General features: G+C 39.9%; 1 long non-coding RNA gene across 1 annotated transcript; it reads left to right on the top strand.

Moving 5' to 3' along the window:
* The first annotated feature begins 213 nt into the window (after window positions 1–213).
* Window positions 214–13,451, top strand: LOC121090799. The gene is made up of 3 exons (XR_005828728.1): window positions 214–479; window positions 11,497–11,599; window positions 13,406–13,451. It is a non-coding gene; the product is annotated as an uncharacterized LOC121090799 (long non-coding RNA).
* The last annotated feature ends 12,300 nt before the right edge of the window (window positions 13,452–25,751 follow it).

Raw genomic sequence — 25,751 nt, 5'->3', positions numbered from 1 at the left:
GGGTTGTGTTTATGTCTCCTTATGACCCCAGATCCTCTGCATGGATTTGACTGTTCATGAGACTAAAAAAAGCTAAACTCCTGAACTCTTATTTAGAAATGGCTGTCCTGATGCAGAACATGGGAGCTCAGCTGTCTGTTTTAAGAAAGGAGGGATAAGGCAGTGGTTAGAGCAGTAACCTGGAACTTTTTTCTCCCTTTACAGGATGGATATGTTTTGTGCTTGACCTTGGGCGCGTCACACAGTCTGAGATCCAGAATATACTTATGTGCCTAAATCCCATTGTGGGATTTAGCCACCTGGATAGGAGAAAGGTTCAAATTTTCAAAAAGATCCTAAATCTTTCAGAGCTCCTTATCTGCAAAATGGACATAGAAACTCATGGTTTTCTTCAGCAGGATATCATGAGAACAGATGCACTGCGTTTGTAACATACAAACTGCTCATCCTTGCCAAGCCAAACAGTGAATCAAAAGGAGGTAAGAGTGTATGCTATGCAGCTACCTGCCTCTTCTACTGATGTTTTAAAAATGTACCATTTTCTTGCAGGGTTTGGCAGAGAGGGAAGAGTGAAACAGTAAATTCCATCTTTGCATTTTGTCAATACAGCCTACCAAAGGTTTATGTAATGGTTTGTTTTTCTGTAATAGCTCAGCACCACCTTTCAGGGCCTTAACATCAGTATGGCTGAAAGAGTTAAGGCCATTAGCTGTGTGCCATAAAAATACTTAGTATCTCACATCTTCAAAGCAATGTACAAATACTAACTAATTAATCTTCAAAATAGCCTTACCTCCACACCCCACAGTCAACCCTGATTAAAAAGTAAATATTCCTCTTGCACATGTAATCAAGACTCCGAGCTCTATGCTCTAAGAGGGTAATTGACTTGTGCCTCGTTTCTGATTTTGATAAACAATTCAGAGTGGTTCAAAGGATGCAGAGCCAGAGGGAAGGTCAGTAGCAGCACTGAGGTACAGAACGAGGAGTGCTTCCTCCCCAGACGTCGTCAATGTATTTCGGGACCTAGCTCTCTTTCCATATTGATGTGAGAGTGCTGATACTCGTGGTAAGAAATACTGTGTCTGACAAGCCTGAACAACAATGAGAAGAATGCGTGACTGTGATGGTACTTTAATATATTCTTTTAGGTACCTAAAATTTCCGCTTGTCATTGCTCATATTTCATTGGTGTGCAGAAGTACACCGCAAGTCAGTTCACTTGCTTCAGTTCTTTCCTGAGAGTGGACCCATTACTGGATCCAGTGACAAAGTGTAATACTGAAACCAAATTGATGGTTAGTGCAACGTAAGGGGAAATTGCTGTACTTAAAAAAGATATGTATTTATTCATCTCAGATGAGGCTGTGCCTCTGAAAACCGACCCTAAGAACAGATAGATGGGAGATGCTTCACAACAATTGATTTGTCTCATGCAGCTGAGACAGTGACATTTAAAATAAAAACACTTAGGTGACTTCTTATTGGAAACTGTTCTCATCAGACCTTCATATTCATGGTGCTGCATCAGGTGAAACTGCTCAGCAGTCTGAAACTACCTGCTGCTGCACAGGTGAAACTCTTGCAAAAGCACTCGCTACTTTAAAATGTTTTGGTACAATAGGGGTGTGCAAAATCCCATTGCAATAACTAGATATTTACACATGGAAACAGCTCAACAAATAAATGCTAATAAACACCAAAGATCAGGGAATGTGAATCTCAGACCTGCAGCCAGCACCAGGCTCACAGGCTCTGCAGGTAGCAGAAGGGAGGTCTGTGGCCCTGCAGATCAGTGCAGGGAAGGGAAGGAAGCGGCATCTACTGATCCGCTTGCTAGTCTGTGAGCTCAGCTGTGTGATCGAGGTATTGTGGTAAGTTGCTACAGTTGTGCTCACCCTTGATTTTAGAGCACGGGCACACTGACTGCTGAATCTTGTATGTATTACTGCAGATTCATGGTCATATCTTATCTGGCTGAGATCTGAGACTTAAAAGATGCGTTTTTCTTCTCGGTTGAGAACACAGTCCTCCTGAGTGAGTGCAAGAGGTCATTCTGTCTACTCACTTGCAACACATGGGTCATAATTCTTTTCTATTCAATGCTTTAAGGATAAACATTTCAGGTGCTGAAGTGTATTACTGCTGGGGATCAGAGGTTATTGATGTGTGTGAAGTTAAAAAAAGTCTGAAGGCAGGGAGTTGAAATTTGTGTAGATGAGTTGGCAGGGATGGGTATCTGCATCAAGAGATGAAATGTACTTTTATATCCAGCAAGTTTAGGCAATAGTTCCATTGTGAGCATGGTATTTGGTCTTCTGAGTACTGAAGTTGGGACTTTGAGTTACCATTGGAGTACTTGTATCGGTAAAATGCCATGTACCAGCCAGCCCAATAGTGTGCTGATTCTCTGGATGCATAAACGTCATGTAAATCTTCTTCACAGACCAGAATTTTAAACATCACAGAGTAGTTCTAGTAATGAATAATACTTATAAAAAAGCCAGTAAATTGGAACACAGTAAAGTATTAAAATATACTGTCTGAAGTTTGGGTGTGGTTGGTTAACAGAGTAAAAAATAATGGATTTTCACTGTGCACAAATTGAGTTCAGTTTGCAAGATATTCCCGGTCCTGCTTTTGAATATTAAAAATTCAGTATTTGTCACAAAACCTCTTCAGCTCAGTTCAACACACCTGGGTGCATGCCACAACGGGATTATCTCTGATCTAATCACTAGGGAAAGTGGTCTTTTCAGGTCAGGACTGAGGTCATGGTTAGATTGTAGATAGAAAATTATGCCTTCTCTCTCTGAAAGCGTGCTTATTTACAGTATCAGGTGGTGTTCACTCATGTCTCCTCATTTCATCATTGAAATGCTAATACTCATTCATCAGTGTCACTGATACTCTGTGTGTGTGGGAGTATGTTTTATATTCTCAAATAGGTGGTCTGGCATTGCAGTATCACTTTCAAAGGTAGACCTTCCTTAATACGTTTAGGTGGCTCTATGTATGTATTTAGGTCAATGGCTTCAATAGATACAAAGTTTTCATCCATAATAATAATACTGGGCCTTTGTATTTTGCTTGTTATTAGTAAAGCCATGAAGCACATGTGTAAGGGTTTAAGCAATTGTAAAACATAAATCATTATCTTTGTGTTGAAATATGAAATGTTCAGATATTATGAAGCTCCACATACCAAGGATGCTCCAACAGTACAAATTCATTGCTTGCCTGCTATGCTTTCTGGTTTATATCATACCATAGCCTTATCAGCCAATAATTGATTAAAATGCATATATTTAACAAGGACAGCATTCTTCTTAGAAATGAGATGAATATTTTGAGATGAAATACTGGAAACAAGGTGAAATCCAGCTGACGGCAATAGCTGTAAAATCTTTTGATCCTTTCTGTCTCTGTGTTATCATTTTCCTGGATCTCTTTTGGTATAGCTATATCCAGAGGCTCTGTCTCTCCCGGCTCCTCCTATTCCTCCAGCCTATTATATTAAAAGTAGCTCAGCTTTTGGAAGTCCTATAGTATCAGCTTGGTGATTCTTAACTCAGGATTTAAAAACCTCTAGCAAATGTTAGAGCCAAACTGGATGCAATATGGAGACAGAAGGAGATCAAAACAGGTTTTAGTGCTTTTATTCCACTGGCCTACTCATCTGCATGTAGAAAGTAACTGATTTTCATTGGTATTTCAAGATCTTGAGACATGGTGCATGGCTCAAATTATGTTACATTCCAAGATGTCATGTGAGATTAATCACTAATCTCATGTAGAGGGACATGTCTACAACAGTGGGCAGTTCCAGGGAAAATGGAAGCTGGATGTATAGATAATGACAAAAGTTTTAATAACTGTGGCTAAAAATAGTAAAGATACAGGAAGAACAGGGACCTCTGCAACCATGGCCATGAAAATGGAAGATAAACAATTAGGTAGAGGATGTGGAAGAACATAAATCAGTGCACTGTAACTGCTCAAAGTCTACGCTCATTTTCTAGACACGTTTAGCAGACATCAAAGAGAAATAAGCACTGCTAGGGCATGATCTGTGTCACCCTAAGTTTGACATCTGAGTTCATGTTAGTGAAGCTTCTCTTCCTCTCTGTTGACTAGCAGATGGGAGTCTAGTCTGCTAAGTCAGGCACAGACACACACTTTATAGATAGTCAGAAATACGTGAGGTGATCTGCGTCCTGATCATGCTGGAGACACACTGCATGGTTTTCATCCATTGCACAACATCTCACTGTGGTCGGAGGGTCTGAAAGAGCTGTTTTGTGCTGGTAGATAAAAAAGGAGAGAAACCCTCGACAAAAGGCCAGGTGGGTTTTCACGGTATCTGGAACACAGCAACATGAATTTCCCAACAAACAGTGCAGTTTATTCTGTTTCTATTGACATCAAAGAGATTTTGCTACTGCATCTGGTGAGGGAGGGGACAGAGCTGGGCCCAGCATTTCCATTTTGGAGCCCTTATTAACCTCATTTCAGAGCAGGTGAAGAGCAGAATGCAGATGTTGCTGGTGAAATAAAGCCTAGATTAAATAGTGCACATGTATCTTTGCATTAGTCCTGCTCACATATGCTTCAGGGATAATGTGTGTGTTGAACTCTGTGTTTTTTCTTGGGCACAAACAGCAATGTGACTCTCGTGTCTTCTTTGGATGCCATGCACACCTAATGAGAAAACATCATCCAGTTTTGTTATCCAAATCAGAAACGATATTTTTCAAAGCTGGCAGAAAAATATGTTCTTGGTTTGTGAGTGTACAATAGTTTGAAAGGTATTTGATAACCGGAGACTTGTTTTTCTCCCTTCCCCATTCTCTAGTTTCTGTAATTGATTTTCTGCTCACATGTAGCTTGGGCTCATCTGCACCAATGTCAGCAGTAAGCACTTAGAGCAGCACGGCTGCAGCGCCACTGAAAGCCTTCCTGGGGCTCATTCCTGACATCGCAACAATGCAATGCACTGAGGTGGGAGCTGCTGGCATTTCAAAGGTGCTCAATTGCCTTAATTTTCATCGTCTGTGATCATTTGCTTAAAAAAAAATAGAAGAAAAAAGTCCAAACCATTCTATTTTGCAGTAGGAAAATCTTTTCCAAGTCAAGCCATATGTTCCTGGGGTACTTGGATTAGTAGCTAGCCCTCTCTTTGTTTATAGACACACATACAGCTGGTATGAATCTCTCTCTGCATTTAACACTATTGCTGCTTAAATAGTATTCCAAAGGACAGCTCTGTAATCTGGCAGCACAGTTTGCTTTGTGTTTAAGAATGGGGAAGAGTACCTGTGCTCTACTAGAATATCTCCTGAATATTGTCAAGGATAATCTCTTTAAAGATACCTTTATTGTACAAGGCAAAAATCCATCAAGTTTTATAGTCAAAGAGTTTTGAATCCAATGGGCACACAGATCCAAACCCTACTAAAGAGGATGATTCTTCTGTACACAGTAGGCAGTGGGATGTGGAATGATTTGCCGCAATATATTTTTTAGGTTGAATTTGGTAAGATTGACAACTATAATAGGCTAAGCAAACCTGCGCTCTGAAAAGAGTACTCTGTGCTCCTCATATATGAAGCTGTAGCCAGCTAGTGTATTCTAAAAGGGTGCATTCCTTTTCCCATCTTTTATACAACCACTGCATGACAAATGCTTGCACACCACAGACATGAGGACCATTTAAATATTTAGCTACCTTATACTTTTTGGTGTTTCTCTGCCTGAAGGCGTATATGTCCAGAGACATGTCTTCTTTTTCACCACCCAGTTAGTACCTTCCTCTGCACTCAGTTACTGAGCTGGAGAAACAACTACTGGTACAGCTGCTTGACTTTAAGCTTGTGATTCATTATACAGAACAGAAATTGCAGGCACAGTAAAATACAGTGTGGGTCTTGGGCCCACTGAATGGTTTGTTGGGGCCATTGTATGTGCTGGAGAGGAGAACAGCAGGTGTAAAACTCAGAGGAGGATAAATGTGCCTTGCTCCCAGACCATTCAGGTGTTGTGTGCATCTACCCCATTTGCAAACACATCAAGAATGGTTTGATATCTCTGGAGACCATTTGGACTGTGCACTTCCCAGAGGGATCGGCAGGCAAAGGAGCCTCTCTGGCATTCACACCGCTTAATGATGGCCCAGCATCCCAGCCCCAAACTGGGCACAGTGTGGCATAGCAGGTACGTGTGGGACACGTGAACTGACACGTTCCCTACCATGTTACCCCAAGGCTGTGGCCCACTGCACTGGAAGCAACCTGGGATCTCTTTGCCTTTTTAAAGTCTAGGACTTTTTATAGTTGTGTGGAAGGGTGAAGGCAGAGCTAATGACAGGTGTTTAAGAAACAGTAAGATGTGCTGTGCTGGTAAGCAAAAATTTTAATCTGACATGCTTATTTCATGTAGAGGCACCAAAGACTGCGAGGGAGGGTTAAAACATCAAAAACTGTTATTTCCCACTGGAAAAGGAAAAAACAACAGTGAGTGAAACATACTTCTCAGTGTGAAGCTTTTCATTAAGAGATTGGCGTGGTGTGATATGAAAGAAGAAATCAGGGTTTGCACTGTTTTCCTAACAAATAAGAAGATTTTTTTGATGCTGAGGCACTGCAACTCGATTTCCCTCTGTAAAAGTCAAGGTTTGATTATAGTTCCTGCATTATTATTTATAGTTTAGCAGTTATACATGCCATGTCCTTGGCTGTGGCATTGCAGTTTGCACCATCTATGTCTGCTTCCTAAATTTATTGATCTCATTAGAAGATAAAAATGACAAAGATAGCTCATAATACTTCTGAGAAATGTAAAACCATTAGCAGGTCATTGTCAAAGTTATAACATGTCCTTTTAAGCTGCTTAGCAAACTGGTGGCAGCCTATGATACAGGGATTAACCTGTGCCAGGAGTGACTGAGTGGATCGCAGTGGATGGTTAATATTCAGCCTGCCTACAAAGCTTTGAAGCTGCCTCACAAAACGATACAATGAAGCGATAAACAGAAATGCATTAAAAACAAAGGGAACAGAAGTTTTCTCTTCCTGTCCTTTATCTTGGTCTCTGACATACAAGAAGCAGAATGGGTGTTAAGAGCTTTGGTCGGAAAGCAGAGTTGCTTTTTTTAAGCTGGGTTTTGCTCCCCCAGGCAAAGGTGCCTCTCGGGCTTTGCTCGCTTGAGTGCAGGCTGACCTTGGCTGAGACCCTGCGCCAGCTTTTCCTGAGGTGGCACCTTGAAGATGCTCTCCCAGAGCCATGTTTAGATGTGTAGTTTTAATAATGAGTATTTCAGATGCACGGTGCGCAGCTGTATTTTGAAGCCAGCATTTGTTGCCCCAGGCGTAGCCCATTCCATACTGCCCAGTGCACCCACCAGTGCAGTGGGCATAGCAAGGCTTCCTACTTTTCTACAGGAGAGCTATACATCTGCATTGGTATTATTGTTTACATTTCCTCCCTTAAAGAAATGGCTGCCCACACTGACTAATTGCATTATTGCTTACTGGACTCTTTGTGCTTACAGAGAACATGGTTAAACTGGGCAGACCACATACTGCTGTATAAGATTTGGGCCAGGGCCCAGGGTTTCTGCATTGGTTCTCAGGGACAAGAGCAGGATAAGTGGTTAAGGAGAGGAGGATGTGGGCAGAAAGACTGGTACCTAATGGCTGCCTTCAGTATCTTGCCTGACACTTCACTCACAGTGGAAGGCATAGCATTAGCATGGTTCAGGCACAGTTGCTGCCAAATCCCTTTACGGGTCAGTTGGACATACACGGGTGGGCTCTGCCAAGAGAAGCAAGAAGGAGAAGAGAGAAAGGATAGAAACCCAAGCTCCAGTTTGCTGTTGTTGAGCATCATGTGACCCGATTTACACCAATGCATAATTCTCCTTTAGGAGCATTTAATATGCACATTCCAGTAACAAGTAAACAAGTGTTAGGGCAATGATGAATTAGCCTAGACAACAGTTTACAGATTACGACAGGAGAGAATGAGGATAATAACGTTATTAATCATTTCAGTTATTAATTCCTTTTTTAACCTGTTAATGACTATTTGCTTATTTTATCTGTTGGGAAGTCAGAATTACCAGGAAGGGGACCCTTGAGCACTGGCACACAAACTTCTCCCAACAAAACTTGGCCCTGTTTGCTTTCTCTATGTACATAGTAGTGATGTTAATTTGAGGCAACTGTACAGTCTTGGCTAGACCACACATCTATAGACTGTAATACTACTATATTGTCTAGCTCACCAAGGTGGTTTTGGGTTAATTGGTGAATTTCAAATACTCAGAATGCTTCACAACCATGCTGTATAATTTTTAATGTGTATAAGCATTCTCAACCATTAATTGTTCTATCATTGTAGTCTGGTCTGCTAGCATTTGATTGTAATAGAAATATTATTTTCTACTTGATTTAGCAAAACAGTCTTTAATGGTTAAAGAGATATTTTCCCAGTCACAGATCTTGTAAATGCTGTTATGGGATGCAGTCAATAAAGAATGAAAAAATTCTAATATCATTAATAAAATCATGTGAGGAAAGCTGATTCAATTTTTTTCCTAGAGAATTCTGAGCTTTTTAACAAAATTTTTTGATTCTAATTCAGCTTGGAAAAAACCCAAAACATACTAACATAGTAAAATTTAAATTAACCTGTTAAAGACTAAGTTCTAGAGACTCTGGCTCTGAAGGTCTTTGCCTTGTTCTCACCTCCAGCCACTGGATAGAGAAAATTCCTCAATTTCTGTCCTGAGAGCAACCTCCCAGCCTGGCTTAGTTGGGGCCATGCAAAAAGCTGATGGCCACCGCTTTTAATACCATTCCCATGATTAGTGCTCCAGAGCTACGGCTGTTTCCCATGGATTTCTATCCCAGAATCCTGTAATCCTTTTGCTGAATGTCCTTACTTCTGAAGGATTAAGGCGTACTCGAAAGGTTGCAGAAAAGAACAGCAAGAACAATTGAAAGTCTGAAAATCCTGCCTGACATTGAAAGATTAAAGAAGCTCAGTGTACTTAGATTATCTGAGGGAAGGTTAAGAGGTGACTTGATCATGGTCTTAAAGTCCCAAGTTGAGAAACAGTTTTCCAATACACAGGGAATCTCCAATTTAGCAGACAAAGCCATAGCAAGATCCAGTGATTGAATGCTTAAGCTGGACAAGTTCACACAGGATATAGCAAGTATGAGACTGTAGCAGCTACAGCAGTTTTTTTAGGGTGCTGGTGGACTCTCAATATTTAAGATTTTAAAACATATCTTTACTAAAAGCTCTTCTAACTTGGCCAGAAATTATAGGGTTGGTGCAGAAGTGCCTGGGTGAAATGCTATGGTATGTCTTGTCCCCAAGGGCAACCTATACAATCATAATTTCAGAATAAATTAATTCTTTCGTAATGAATATTCCTTACTGCTACATAAAATGGGCCCATATAACATACTATCATTTGAAGTTTTCTAGCCTTAATGTCAATATTCAGAAGTTCATCAAAACTGTTCTGTACCTCTGTGTGCTTAGCCCAAAGAAAAGGAAAGCTAGTTAATATAAAAAAGTATTTTTAGCCTTTCTGAAAGCTTTTTATGCCAATCCCTAAAAAGAAACAAGAATTTTCTCAAAAAATGCAAATGCTCTGTCTAGAAGCAAGAGTATCATTTTCAGTTTTAACTGCTTCATCATTATGTATCACTCCCTATGTATAGTAAGTGCTGCATGACAGTTGTTTCTAAGAGACAATCAGGGACTTTTCCAATAACTACATAATTATATTTCATAATACATGGATTTGTGAGGCATGGGGTTTTATGTGTTCAAAGCACTTAGCAGTCATTAACTAATGCTCACAGTACCTCTGTGGAACAGGTAAGATAGTATTATAAAGTCAGATGGTCCTCAAGACCACACAAAACATTGCGAGGAGAGAAAGGAACGGAGCTTGGTACCTTCGGATCTCCAAATTGCATGTTCAAGTCTCCAATCCAAAACATTGTATTAACTATGTAACTATAGGAACGCCGTTTTTTAGTATTATGTCCTAATACTCTATCTCTTGCAATGATTTTGTTGGCCTCCCATACTAATGCAAAGAGTAGTGCTGTGACACTACTTAATTTGTCAAGATCAGCAAGATTATCCTCTGTAGTTCTTACAAGGGCTTGACCTTACTTATTGGGCTAGTCCTACTGAAATTAAATCACTGCATGAAAAGTATGTTTCATTAAAAGTAACTGTGAGGAAGATGTGGTCCTGCTTATTTTCAAAGTTTGCCTTTATGTTATGGATCAATGGCTTTATGATACAGTGGTAACGTCCACAGAGCAGCAGGGGCTAAGTGCTTGCTATGCCAAGCACAGCCCTTGCTGTTAAAAGAGTGCTTTATAAAAGGGACTACTTGAGTAACCAATACCAGGCCAGCACAAATAAAATGTACGAAAGGCCTCTAAACTATTTAGAGTCTCTTCTGTCCATTTTGTGTGCAGAAGGAAAGTATACATGTCTGCTGTAGAAGAATATCCTTTCAGAAGGGGATTCCTTTGGCCATGGGTCCCAACACCTACCCACAGCCTTTCTTCCTACCCCTTGACCCTACGTGTCTGGCAGAAGCAACTTGAAGTCACGTGTAGGTGCTGTGATGGCAATGCAGAGTCCAACCAATTAACCCTTATTCATGAATAAATCTCATGCATGCCAGACTTGAAGGAGGAACTGATAGTCACCTATGTCATCCAGAAACATTCCAGTGCCATATTGTGCTTTCTTACTATGTTTTCCATGAATTTGTGAAAGCAGGGCAAATGTGAAGGAGCTAGTTGTGGTAGAAACGCCGTGGAAGGAAATCGTATGTTCTAGATGTGACTTGCAGTCTGGATTTATTTTGCCCTGAGTTTTGGGCACCGTCAGGCATGGCTTCTGGACTTCCTTGCTCCTAGGGGTTGTCACTGTACCTTGATGATTCAGTAGAAGACTACTGAGCAATGGACAAAGGGGGAAATGGGAGGATTGCCATACTGTCACTTCACAGACTATCACGAATATCTACCAGTTTATTTCAAAAATGGATGCCGGGATGAATAACCTCATACCAGGCCTTCTGAGTTTGCATTTTTACCACTTCTGATGGAATCTAATCCAATAACCTGAGAAAATACAAATTCTACCAGGCTGCTGGTATGTGTTTTGAATTAGGAAAGGAAAAATCTCCCCCTCCCCCAAAGACAAAGTTTCCTTTCCTCTTTTTGGTTTCTGGCACAAGACATGCAAATGTGGGAGGGAGAAAATATCCCACTCAAAAGAAGAGAGTCTTGGGAAGTCAGCAATATAAAAAAAAAAAGTTTCTTGAAGAAAAATAAAACCACCCACCAATGCAAACTCAATGTTTCACTACAAAATTAAAAGTAAGGTACAGAGAAGGCAGCAGTTACAGATCTGTTTCTTTCATGTTTTCAACTCACCTCATTCCAGGTAGCTTCTGGTCAGAAACTTCCATACCACCTAGGCTCATCTCAAAGACTTAAGATGTGAAGAGGAAAAGCACCACCAGTTTTGCAGAATATGATCCTGGCAGGTGGGTGGATCAAGGACCTTTATAAGCAATGATCTACAGAGCATAACCAGATCATTAACTTTGTTGTAAATGAAGCAAGTTATTCTTGTGAGAAACAGAATCATGATACTGGAAAACGCAAAGCAATTATCTGGTAAGATATGTGCATCCTCTGCATTTTTCAAATGCTTATTTAAAGTGAATCTATATGATGGTATTGCTGTATGTCTTGCCAGTGCAGCTTACTGACCATACAATGCCCCAAAAGGAATCTGACCATTTGCAAAAATCAATAGTGACCAGCAGTCAGCAATTGAAATGGGCTGGAGAATGTCCATTCCCTTCAAACAGGTATACAAACACTTCCTATAGAGGCAGAATAGGAAATGAAGGAAGAACTTCAACATTTCTAAAAATGTACATCTAAATTATCTGTTAAACTACTCTTAGTAGCATTTGGACCCCAGATATTAGCTTTCATCTGAACTCCAAAGTTACTCAACTCAGAAAAAAAGAGCACAACAATTGAAAGTAGTGGCAGGAGAACTGAGGTTTTCTGCCTATGTTTTGCAGCTATTTTTGAAGGGGAAGGTAGGGTCTGAATTTGGAAGCTCCATCATTGAAATCTGGGGCCATGGTGCATACTGAGAAATGGTATCTAGCCAGAGAGCCCTGCTCATAGGGAAGGAAATAAGGCAAATACATACAACTGCTATTAGTCACCACCATGGCATCATTTCCAAGTGTAAGCACTTTGGGTTTGGAGGTGTTAAGAATATTGTATTTTCAGAAGAAGCAGATGCCTTTGTGGAAAGCTGACAGTAGCCCCATACAAAAACCTTTCCAGAGCTATTAATGAGAAGTAAAGTTTAATGAAGTGTTTTCAGCCAAAAGATTTTTTTTAAACTTCATACCCTAGCATGCTGTTCCTTAGTTTTGTGGTGCAGGATATTTGAGGAAGACCCTTTATTTTGTGAACCGTATGTCACAGGTACCACAAGAAGTACCAATAATCAAACTGTGCAGAACTGTCAGTATGTCATCATAACAGACTGATTTCTAGTATTTATTTAATCCCTTTTTCCTGGTTCTCTGCTTCTCTGTAAGGACTAACTAAAAGCCTACGAATAAATGGTCAGCTTTTCCAGTAGAAACTCATCAGTGAAGTCTCTCAAAGATATATGCTGTTAGTATATATTATATGTTAGTATATAGTCCCTCAAAGATATATGCCTGTTATTAGAAGACCTGTCAAATGAAATATTGAAGTAAAGTAGCTTACAAATAATACAAAGGTATTAGGAGAAATTTGCAGAGGAATATGATGGTACTGACTGACTGTGACAAAATGTCAGATACAATTCAGTGGTAATAGGTGTAAAGTGGTGCTAACGTTAGATACACGGTAATGGCTGTGGCTCTCAGCACTCAAAAGAAATCTTGGAGTTCTCTGAAAACATCAGCCCAGGACTCAACACAGATGAGGGCAAGAAAGGTGGTCAAATGTGTGGAACAGCTTCTGCAGACAGAGAGATGAAACAGGCAAGGGGATTTCGGTGTGAAAGGAGGAGGTGATGGAAATCCCTGAGATCGTGATAGGGGAGGGGAAGGTGAATAAAGAATGATTCTTTAACACTTCTCACAACACTGGAACTAGAAGGCATCAAAGGTAAGCTACTGGATGGTGGTTTGAAACAAATACGCAGTGTGTAGTTAAGACTGTGAATTCACGAGCGCAAGAAAAAGCTTAGACCTGCACAGAAAGTTATTAAAACAACTTCATGGAATAAAAATCCATTAAAAGCTATTAAAATATCTTCTTACCAGAGAGTCCCTGGCAACACATCATGAAGGGATGAGTGAGCGAACTGAGAAACTGTGAGTATGTATTTGCCCTGTTCTTTTACTCTTCCTTAGCTCCGTTGCTGGAAATGAGACAAAAGGCTGTAAGGACCTTTGGTCTCATGCAGCAAAACTGTTCCCGTGTTGAAGGGTACTTTCAGATATTCTGTTTTGTAATTGATATGATATGTGAAGTGTACGTGTGAATGTGTGTGGTAGCTGGTGGCAGTTGCTGTGACCACAGTGGGATGTTCAGAGCAGGGCCACTTGCTTCCCAGTCACAACTTCCTCATTGAGCCCTTTGGTGCTAATGAACCTGAGAAGAGGGAGGGGAATTCAGAGTTTCTGTGTCTTTTACTCAATTCCAGTAAAATTATGCCAAGAAATGGCAAAACTTATTTCTGTGAAATGGTGATGCTAGTGTTTTGTGGCTTGGCTTTTTTGTGTGTGTGTGTCCTTATTTAATTTAACCAGGCAGTCAAATTTCAATAATCCCCATCACTTTTCGACTCACTGTTTTATGTTTATTCATGTTCTCCTGGTTGTACCACTCACCAGTTCCCTCTCCTTAATGTGTTGATACTAATGCTCAGGGATGGTATAAAAAAATTGGAGGGAAACACGGTCATTTACTCCCTCTTGTCTTGTTTGTTTGCTTCAGAAGTACTTGCACTGGCACAAATAGACTTTCCTTGTGCATGGAAAGAGATAAGGTTGGGGTTTTCTGTTTTATTTGTTCTGTACCATACATACTTTCCCCACCCACTCCCTCCCTCACTTCTATACATGCTCACACACAGATGTACTTGTATACTAGCAGGTTTCAGAGAATTTCACTCAGCTGAGGAGAATGTGACCAATGTCTGGGATAAAATGTTTATATTTTCAGCATCACGAGTCATTTCCACCAATCTTACCATCACAGGTGGGTGTTTCTGGGAAGGGTGCTAAAGCACCTATCACTCAGCACTTAGGACACAAACAGCGTTAGCGAAAGTAGTGCTATGAAGAGCTGGGGTGCACTATGTTGTCACAAACTAATTGCTGCCCTCCCAGTTTAGCTCCATTTTCAGAAGCAGAGGAGGGATTTAGCTAACAGGTGATGCAGTTGTCTGTGTCTTTCTTGAAAATGTCAGTGTGGCTCATAGTTCTGCCTCATTGCCGTATCTTTGACTACTACTTCTCATACAGGAAGCTGCACGTAGATGGTTCGAGTGATTTTATGAATAGAGGGATTTTTCTGAACCTGCTGCATTTTGCTCAAGTGCTCTCCCTAAGCTAGGTGTCTCTGAAGATAGACGAGTGCATCTGCAAGTTTCAAGATGTGCAGTTTCTGTGGGTGGGGTGGGATGAGTGTGGTGTGGTGAAAGAAGAGAAGAAGAAACGGTCTCCAGCGTCAATAAAATTTCTGGCGCCTCACATCACTATCTGTTCTCTTACAGGTTCTGCTTTTTAAACACTGACCTCAAGAGAAGCTATGCAGGCTGAAAGGGTTATTATACGACTGGACACCTTGAGTCACCTGGGGTAAATTACTACAGTCTCTCAGTTATTAGTTAAGTCCTTGTGTTCTGGTGAAATCAGTGGAGCTTGAGTTCACTGGTGTAGTATCTGAGCCATCAAGTTTAATGAATCGTTACAAATAATTTAATCTGCACTTGCAGGTGCTATTAAAACATTTATTTATTTTTTTTTTACCAAGAGCTTCTTTTTACCTAGGAAGAGAAATCTTTCTCAGTCACAAAGGTTTAAATGGAGTAGTGGTATAGGTTTTGTTCATTAGAAAGCCTGATGCTGAACTGAATATTCCCTTCTGCTAAACTTACCTCCTCCAGAATTTAAATCTTTAAGTTGCAGGGGATAAAACATAAGGCCCTGGTTAATTGCAAATAAATAGTGCCAGAAATATGTACAGATGGTACCTGAAGTTCACTGCTGAAGACTATCCAGTAAACTATTTATAATTTGCACGACATGTATGTACAGGAAGCAGGAGAAAAACTTTTTTGTGGTTTCTCACACTTGTAAAAAAACAAAACAACAAAAAAAGAAATCATAAATGAACACGCTTGGTCTGTGAAACTTCTTTTTTGGGAAAACAACAACCTGTATTTCTATTTATTTACCTTAATTAAATTAATTAATCTAACAACTCTGAAGATTTCGGCATTTTCCAGGATACAGGTATAAATATCTGGCGAGTAGAGTTGTGTATATTAAACTACATCTACTTAGCTAGTAAATATTTTGCTGCATTAGTTTGCTCATTCCCAAGCAATCAGTTGTGAACTCCAGTGTTGTAACGGGTCCACAGGGAACATTTGTGCTTTGGTTGGCACTTAGATTAAATTCATCAAATGATTTTTTTTCCCCCCTTCAAGGCTGACATTTCAGAATGTTTTTTTTAAAAGGTTGTGTGCCAACTGCCGAAGTCAATTAATTAAATGGTAAATCTGAAATTTGTAGGGGAAGACTATCATTCCATTTTGCTGTGCGACCTTGGAAAAATGAACATTTAATCCACAAAACACATGGCTTACTAGAAGGTCCTGATCTGCTTGCATTGAAAGTAAAAACAAAACTCCCAGAGATTTTTTGTGAGATTAGGGATTACCTCAAGGATGGCGTTTTGCCCTGCATTTTCCTTCTGCTTTTGATACTTGGTGGTAATGAGAATATCCTTTGAGGTCCTGCTATTCTTGATAGTTCAAAGGATTCAGCACATAGTAGAAGGGAAATGTGCAAATGTGTGGCCTCACTTTCTGTATATTTGGAGGTACCCCAGACAAAGGCACGATGTGCAGTCCCAGAATCTGATTCCTATGCTGGCCAAAGAACTTAATCTCAGATCCATAAAGGAGATCATAGAGGCAAAATTCAATAAACACGAGCAGATGGTGATCCTATTCTAAGATAGCATAGGCACGACAAATCTCTCCCCAAAACACACAGTTCCCAAGGAGTGTACATGCCTTCAATGGCTGCAAAGGCAGCCTGGTTTCAAAGATTAGGCTGGACTTTAGTCCGCTGTCTCCTACTCCCCATCTCACTTTTTTGTACATTTTACTGAACTAATACTGTATTTGAAGCTTTACCAGCATAAGGTGCTTGGAAATGACTGCAGTGCACTGATTGTTCTTCAGCTGTTAGTTTTCCTGTTGTTACTTTTATATTTGTTTTGTGTTTGTTTGTTTACCCTGCCTTAAGTCTGTGGTGTGAATAAGGACCCTGTATGTGGGGCCGCAAACATGCAGGGAATGGAAGGACAGCCCAAAGGCAGTATAAAAGACAGTAGAAACAGTGAATAGGCCAGGTGGGCTGGGGAAGACAAGATAGGTGACATAGTACTTTTCTCCCTTTGCCAATTGAAATTCTTTGATTCTGTGTTTTGCTACAATTTCAAGTTCAGGACTTGTACCTAATCTGTGGCCTGGCTGTTCCCTGTTTGTTTCGTGAAAGTAGGTGTTTGTTTCTTTGGGAAGAGAAAAGCTGCCTAAAGAGAGTTGTTTCCTACATAATTAGAAATTTATTAGGATTTATTCTCTAATTTAACAACTAGGCATGAGAGGAGCTTGAGGAAAGGCACTGATCAGCCATCTGTAGTAGGGAGAAGTGGTAAAAACTGCTTGTGCCAAGGGTGTTTCCAAAATACCTTCCTTGTAGGAATGTAGGTACTATATATTAAGATATAGGAACTAATTCTTCCCAGGATTCAAAATCTCGTACCTTCTCATACCCCTTTGCTTTATAGAATGAACAGAGCAGCAGTTCTTTCTTTCAAAGCCCTGTAGCACAACTCTTAGGACATGTTTATTTCTCCACCAAGTCTTTAAAATTGTCCTGCCTGTTCAGATATAGGATATCTTGCGGTAAGGACATCTCATAATTTCTTGCTGCAATGGTTCCTCCTTGTGAAAGAGGCCTGCAGCTGTGATGGCCCAGGGAGACTGAGTCACCAAAGTGTGAGCAGAAGTGGGAGAACTTCAGCCCTGCTTTTCTGAGCCACTGTTACTATATTTAATTTGAGGGATGTTTGATGTAAAACATTAGCAAGAATGCCTCCAAGAACGAGGTAAACGAAGGATGCCAAGCTGTGGATAATGCTGGAAGTCAAAGCTACTTTGGATTCCTAGCTTCTTCATACTGTAAAAATTGGTGTTTCTATGTATGCCTAGAAGGAGAATCCCTGAGAGGATCTGGGAAAATATAAACACTTGAAGGACTTCAGATGATGCCAAAGCTAAGCAATAGATGGGCGGAAGTTTAGAATATTGAATTTTGGTTTAAATCCTATCTGAAGACCAAAAGTGTTGGGTGGGTCTAAAACTCAGCTGATGTGTGTTTAAAATTCCTTCCTGTGGGATGGATGTGTTGATATTTATCTCAGGGGAACGTTGGGCAGAGATATGTGTCAAGTGCTCACTCATTACAGTAATAACTGTACCATATATGGACTTAGACAGACAGAAAAAGTGTTTTAAATGGCTTGTAAAATTTGGCAGAAAACAACTTTCACAAGTGTTTCTAGATGATCACTAGATTACCGAGTTTCCCTTAAGTGGTGTTGGGTGCTTATCTATATTGTTTCTGTGCAAAACGCCTGTTGTCTCCCTGTGAGATGTGAATCCAGTTTTCCAAGACATCATTAAACATGAAAGAACTAAACATCCTAAATTTTTTCCCTAAAGTTTTATCTCAGCATTGTCTTCATCAGTAGCCTTGTCTGCAGGAAGTGTAAAGTTTCCTGCTATGATTGTTTGACTGCTGCCAATTATCAGATCGGCTTTTGGCAGCTTTCCCCTCAACCTGCTGATTAGCTAATGTGTGGTTACTAATACAATATGGGAAACTGGTGTAAACGAGGAAGCAAAAGATTTATTAATTTCATGTGCTAAATACTGTTTGTAATATAATTATCAATACTGTGAAAAGAAATCCTGGCTTAAGAAATAGCCAGGTTTCTATGTCTTTTGTGAAATGAGGCACAAAAATTTTGTGCAGTAAACAGGTATATTTTCCCCTTGGCACACACACATAATTTTCATTAGATTCATAGATTTTAAAGGCAGAAGAGGGACCATTAGAGCATCTAGTCTAACTACCTGTAAAACGCAGGCCACAGAGTTTTATCCAGCTACCTGCATCAGAGTTAATAGAAAACAGGAGCCAAATCCTGAGCTGGATGTACAGCACTGTTACTCCACCAACCTGGAATAATGGTGGTTTATACCAGCTGAGAATTTGGCAGTAGACTTGTCAGACAATGGATTCTTTTTGCATAAACCTAAATGAAAATGGTCACATATATTTTAATAGCAGTGTTGAAAGATCCTTCTTTTTTTGAAATTTTTTTTTTTTCAAAAAACACAATTTTTTGAGAAGTGTTTTAACCTTTAGAAGAAAATGTGTTTTTTTCCCAAACCTTTCTGGGATGATTGTGTTCCCTGTTGTAATCTAAAATTGTCCCTTCACTGGATCTCCTGAAGAAAAGGCATAAAGTTAGCAGGAAAAAAAATGTTTCTCTTTAAATTGAAACCTGTGCCAAGATTCTTATTTGTAATTAATTCATGCCCTAGGATTTTAGTGGGGGAAGGAAGAACTAAATGATGTAGTAAACCCCTGAATATTCTCATAACCAAGAACATGAACTCAAAAGTTCAAAGACTAAAAGTCTCAAGAGCTAAAATGTAGTCTGTGGTTTCTTTCATTAAGTTCTATATTTGGCAAAACAAGATGTCTCATCACTCTTTTGTAGCCATCTGTACATGTGTGTGGATGATGTTATTATATTTATAGCAGATAGAGCCTTATCATTTAGCTACAGACAGAATTCTACCTGCTCAGAGCTACAGGGTTTAAGAATGCACTCAGACAATATTGACATAGCCAACTCCATAACATCCTGCAATCTGCACAGAAATGAAGACTTTGTGCACACCAAAGCTGAACAAAAAACTTCCTTCCTGCTCCCCTAACCCAAGAGACTGTTTAAAGGAAAATACCAGCGTGGGGAGAATATCCTTCAGATTCCCAGTTATTTTCTGTCAGTTCTAACTCAGGAGAAGGTGGCAAAGACTTGAAGAATACAAACCATGTAGAATATATAGCAAGGGAGACAGCTTCTTATTAGAGTAGCTGCTTCTGTGGACAGTCAGCAGAGAGAATCTCCTCTCATCGTATTCCCATTCTCAGTGATTATAAGCCAGCTGCTGATCTGGCTGATGAACAGTTGGAGGTGCTTTATATTTGCTTAAAAAAAAAGTAAACAGAATACATACATTTTAATATCCCATACCTTTTTCCCCTTGTGTTTTTCTTCTTTGGAGCTGGAAGTCTGTTTCAACGTGTCGCGGCAGATTTTGGTGCCACTGTCACAGGGAGAAAAAATTATGATAATGTACTGCACATATAAACATCAGAAGATGTGCTCTGAAGCTTACCGCTACACCCCTTTTCTCTCTTTCTCTCTCCGTACTTTAAGCAGGACTAGAAAAGCCAAACCCCCCTTGAGAAGCAAGGTTTCTCTTTGTCCTTACCCGGAAGGATGTAAGTGTTCGCCATCCATTAGGAAATCCTCACCTCTATCACACCACTATGTGTTCAGTAACATCAAATTTGCCTACAAAGCTTGTGTGAACATCACATGCTTCAGCCTGTCACAAACAACATCTGCCTCGTGAGATACACCCAGCTGCTGAACCGTTCTGCCCACAATGCCTGGACCGTGCTCATTCAGCACTCCGTAAGAAATTTGAGAAAAAAATAACTTTATATCTATTTCATGCAGCCAGGCAAGACCAACCTTAAATACTCTCCCTCCATGAACATCAGCCTGTTAGCATATGTTAGGTGCTACTGTGAAATGGATCCTCAGGAATGAAACATTGGGAGCAGTGGCTTGTGAATGAGGAACACTCTTTGCAGCACCCTGCCAAGCTTGGTGATGTATTGCAGCACGTAGGGGCCACTTCTCCTCCTCATCCTGCCTTATTGTGGTATCTTCTGTCCGAAGAAAGGTGTGTGTAGAGCATGCCAGCATACTTGCACTGTGACACAAGGTAAGACATGACAAAACATGAGTGCCATGGAGACTCTGACTGAGGTCTGTGCTGTATGTGGTGGGTAACTTGGTACGATCCTGTGTTTGTTGCCTGCTTCAGTCCTACATTTCTCAGGCCACCTCCAAGAAATATTAAAAATAATGTTTTCCAAAGGCTGAAGTTAGGCAATTATTATAGAAATATTGGCTGTGGTTTATGGTCTTGCCAAATTAAGTTTAGCTTCAGTGAATGTGACATGAAATCTGTAGAGTATAGCCCCACCAGTGAATAAAAAGGCTTCTTCAGCCTAGTCATGTAGAAATGTCAGTAATACAAAATTCTGACAATTGTAAGAGCATTGCATTTGCAGAAGCTTTGCACTTTCAGTCTGGTGATAAAGCATCAATCTGTATATAGTTCCATTTTGTCATTTGCTTGTGGAGTACTTCTTTCCTACACTAAAATTAAAATTGAAAAGTCTTTTTCACTTTTGAGGAAAAGAGCACCGTTGAAGAGAAATTCTCCCTGGCAAATTAATAGATAAGGTCTGCCATGCTAACTCGAAAGCAAGCAAAAGGTAAAAATTGAATCTCTTTATCACAGTTAAGTCATTTTTCTAAACTGAGGAAGTAATATAGGATGGAAGATATAGGATAGATTCTCTTACAGAAAGTGCTTTTAAACTTTAAGAGATCCATAACTAATATTGGGAATGCTTATAAATTACAGTCTTCTCTTTTAGATTATGTTGCATTTATTACATTCTACCAGGACTTTATGGAGATTCTCAAGGAATTAAAGTTATATTTATGATAAAAACACGGAGCTGCTTCTAAATAGCATTTTCATCATATTAACTGTTGCCTAGATAGCAGGCATATCTCCTTGAGCACCTCTATTCTGGTTTAGCACTACAGCTTGCAAATTAATACAGTCATTATAAGACAGCAAAGCTATATCACTTACCATTTCATTATTGTTCAAATCAAAATCCATATTTTTTCAGTTTTCCCTAGGGTTACAAACTGGATAGGGAAACGTTATCATCTTGCAAAATAATCTCTCAAGACTCGCTCTCTTTGGTGTTAAGAGGAGCAGTTAATCATATTACAGTAATTTTCATATTAATAGGTACTGTGTAAAGAGAGAGTTAATGCTCTCCTCCTACATTCAATCCTCCAACAGAGCTTTTTATATATACATATATTTATATATGTGTGTATGTGTATATATATATGTGTATATATATATTAATCTGCTTGGAACTGGATTAGCACAAAAGATATCACGTCCTACTCAGTATATGAATCAGGGTCAAATCAACAGCATACCCTTAAATTTTTAATCAAAATGGCAATCTGTCATCCCTAAGAGAGTTAGGTAATGTTTAAGTGAATAACATGAATCCATACCATGTTTTAATGGAAAATGGGAGACCTTACTGCAGCACAGGAAAACACTCCACAGAGTGTCTTGCAGATACTTTACACGAGAAACTGTGATCCTACACCATGTGTATCCACTCTAAAACAAAAATCATCTTGAGGCCTGAATACTATTTTCTGAGGGATTACTTTACTTCTGAGGTCTCCTCACATACTGTCATTTTCTGAACACTACCCATACAGTGTTGTGCATTTAATAATGTGATGGTGTTATTTGAACTGGAGCTTTAACTTTGTGTGTGAGCATTTTCTGGTGCTTTTTCTTTTTTCCAATCTGCTAACCTGAGTAATGCGGTCTGTTCAGAAGAACCTGAGCATGAATTTAAGGAGCTAGACAAGGGGTCAGGTGTTTGCCTAATTTTTGACAGCCTGAATATGAAAGAGATGTGGGTCAGGTCTGCGGAGACGCCGGGGAGAGCGGGCTCGGCTCTGCTCCCGCTCTGCCCCGGCTCAGTGGGAAGCTGCTCCACGTGGGAGCCTGAGTGCTGCCCAGGTGCTGCAGCTAATGACCACCACAGAGAGCGGGATCAAGACCTGGAACACAATGCTGACTTAATGTGGCCATCTGGCTCCTGGAGCCAGTTGGCTTAGCCCATGAAGGAGCCCACGGCGTCTTCTTGGGCAGTGTGGGAAGACACTCCCTTGGTAAACTTGCATGTTCTGTCAGTGGCCGCTCTCCTTTTGCTGAACTCCGTTGCTGTAATGATGCCATCTCTCTCGACACCCGTCATTATTCTCCCCACCATCATTCCCAGGGGTTCTGACTAAAATCGGTGGAAAGCTCCCTTGGATTTTACAAGCTTTGGTACTCGGACTTGTCTGGTTTTGACTCTGTTTTCTGTTTAGACCCACTTTGGCCACATCCCTCATCTTCCCCCACTTATGTGTACTTTTATTTCTATTCCTGACCTGCTCAACAACTTAAATTACTTAGGCAGTGAGTCAAATGCAGACTAAAGAAATGCTTTCAGCTTTGAACTAAAATGTGTTGACAGAACTCACAAGAGACCTAAAGGAGACGTGGAGAAGTGGCATCATTTTGGGAGAAAAAAAGCTGGAAACATGATTCTCATCAGATCTGTGGACTCACCATGGTTTTGTGGCAGCGCTCCTGGCTGCCTTAATGAAGTCATGAGTCCACTAATGCTGTGTACAAACAGTTTTAATTGGTGATAATATTAACACATGTTTAATGCATCTTAATGGTAGCTGGAATTCGGTTCTATCCGCACTATACTGGTGGAAATCAAAAGTAATGTTATTCAAACTTATGTTCTTCTTGATTAGCAGCACTTTAAAAGAAATCATACTCTAATGCACTTCTGAATTTCAGATATTCTACTGTATTTCCATTTATAACCTGACATAATTCCCACACAGCATATGGTATTAATCTGGTGTAAACACCATGTTATGATGATACCCGAACACATACAGCTGACATGAAAATGTCTTAAAGCACAATATTTCCAAAAGCAATTATGTCTCTATGGTTGGTGGTTAGCTTGCTGTGTGAATTTTTGTTTCTTTCTGATGCATACATGAAGGTACACAGGATGAAACATTACAAAAAAGGAGGTATTTTCACTGTTCGCAAAAAAGAAAAAAAAATAATTCAGGATGGTCCACTTTTTTTGGTCAGGCTTTCATAAGGAGATCTCACCTTCATGTGAACACAGTATTTTTGTGGTGTTGGAATTTCCATTGTTTGTTTTAGAGAGTGGATGTGTAGATCAGTGCATGGAATACAGTGACACAAAGTGAAACCAATGCATTTTTGTAAGAGAAAACTATGTCCAAAATAAGTATTTAAGGGTTTTTTTTTTTAATTCTTAGTGAAGGTAATACTCCTCCTGATAGGTATATGCCCCAGATATCAACCTCTGCTGGTAACCAGACATTTTTCAATGTTCCTGCTGAAAGGGGTGGGAGACCAGCTCCCCTTGTCCAGGTAGATGCAAGTGTGAAATCCTTAAAAAGATTGCCTAACATTGGAGTTGAGTCAATAATTTTGTTAAAAGGAGATAAATAAAAGCATGTCTTTTGGAAAGTAAATGCGTGTGGATGGCAATATTTTTGCTTGAACACTTGCCAGTAGGGCCAGATTCACAGCTGGTGTAAACTTTTCTAGTGCCATTGAGTTAACACCAGTTTGAGATGGAAAATTCATTTATTAGGATGAAGTACAGCTTTTTCCACAGATTGTTTGTAGCTCCACCTGCTACCCACACTCTCATTTTTTTTAGTCTTTCCCTTTTTTTCTTCCTCATGATCCTTTCTTAAATATGAACCTAAGACAAACAAAACGAAGCAACCTCAGTAAAACACTCTCATCTTGAAAAGGCATTACCCAACAATTGAGCTCTGCACTCGTTAGCATCAGTATAAATCTACAATGCCTTTGTTCTAATTACTTCATATTTGCACTATGGTGAAAAACAGTAGGTTAGGCTGTTGATGGCTTTGTAAAGTGAGCATTTCCAGCTCATCTCCTATTATCCAATGCAATATCTTAGCTTTAAAATAGACAGCTAAAAATCTTGCAACAGGGCAAGTGTAAATCTGGAATAACTCCACTGAAAATTTACACCCATGTGACTAAGAATTGCATTTAGCTCATTTGGTTGAATTCCTGTTAATGGGTTCTGCGTGTTCAAGCATCCACCAGGGATTAGATGGAAACCAGCATACTTGCTGTTATCTGCGATGCAGGCAGGACACCAGAGGTGAAAGGGTAACGCATTATCACACTGTGCCACCTGGGCCATCCAACACAATTTGAGCAACCATAATTGTATTGATTACTTCTTGTGTTCATGACTAATGACCTCTAGCTGCAACCTTGCATTTTCTAAATCTTTTATATTCTGATTTAATAATAAGATTTGATTAAAAATTGCCATTAGCCAATGCCAATGATTAGTCAGCAGGACCGAATGCCGCCAAGTTCCAATGAGTTTCATTATTCTGGAATTAAAAAGGACAGAGAACTTCTCTGGGTTAATAATACAATGATTCTGTCTCAATCAGGAATGAAAGGAAATAACTCTAATGTACAAATGCAGCAAAATGTATGGCTGTTACTAATAGCTACATTTTACAGAGAAGTGTTTGAAGATTTAAAGGGACTTTGTCACAGATGGTGGGGACAGTTTGCTTTTACTTTTTATATTTGATTGGAAAGCCAGTGTCAGATGGTGTGTGAGGGGGCATTTTCCCAAAGAAGGCCTTTTCCTTTGATGAAACAAGAACGTGGGGTTTATTCAGTTTCTCCGTGTGCATCTCTGCCATAGGAAGACAATGCAAAGTGTACACAGGCAAAAATGAATTGTGATGGCTTTAGAAAATGGCAAGGGGATTTGTCCAGGCTGTTCACTTGCTGCGAATATATTAACCTATGATATTTATTTATTTTTTTTTCCAAAATGGTGATTTAATATTTAAACACAACCACATATTGTCACATCTAGCCCAGAAAATAAAGTAGTATGCTGTTTCCTTTCAGGAGGGTAAAGTATTTAAACACACACTGATTTTTAGACATGTGTCTAAATCCTGCTGAAGTGGTCTTTTGTTAGGGATAGACTTAAGCATGCACTGAAGGGCTCTGCTGAACCTAAATCGATGCCCTGGTGTTCCTGAATGTGGGGTGCACTACAGAAGATGCTCTACGGGGGAAACATCTGCTGCGGGATGTGATGTTACCTCAGATCCTGTTGAAGCTGGCTGAAGGACTAGGTGACATTGAAGTCAATGAGTGCTGAGAGCACTCAGCACCTTTCAGGTTCAGACACCTAAATAATAGAAGACTCTTGAGGCACAGCAAAAGCATTTCCCCTCTGTCAC

Source organism: Falco naumanni, chromosome 6 (genome assembly GCF_017639655.2).
Source record: "Falco naumanni isolate bFalNau1 chromosome 6, bFalNau1.pat, whole genome shotgun sequence".
Classification (NCBI taxonomy): Eukaryota; Metazoa; Chordata; class Aves; order Falconiformes; family Falconidae; genus Falco; species Falco naumanni.
Note: the sequence above shows the minus strand (reverse complement) of the source record. Positions and strands in the feature narration are given on the sequence as shown.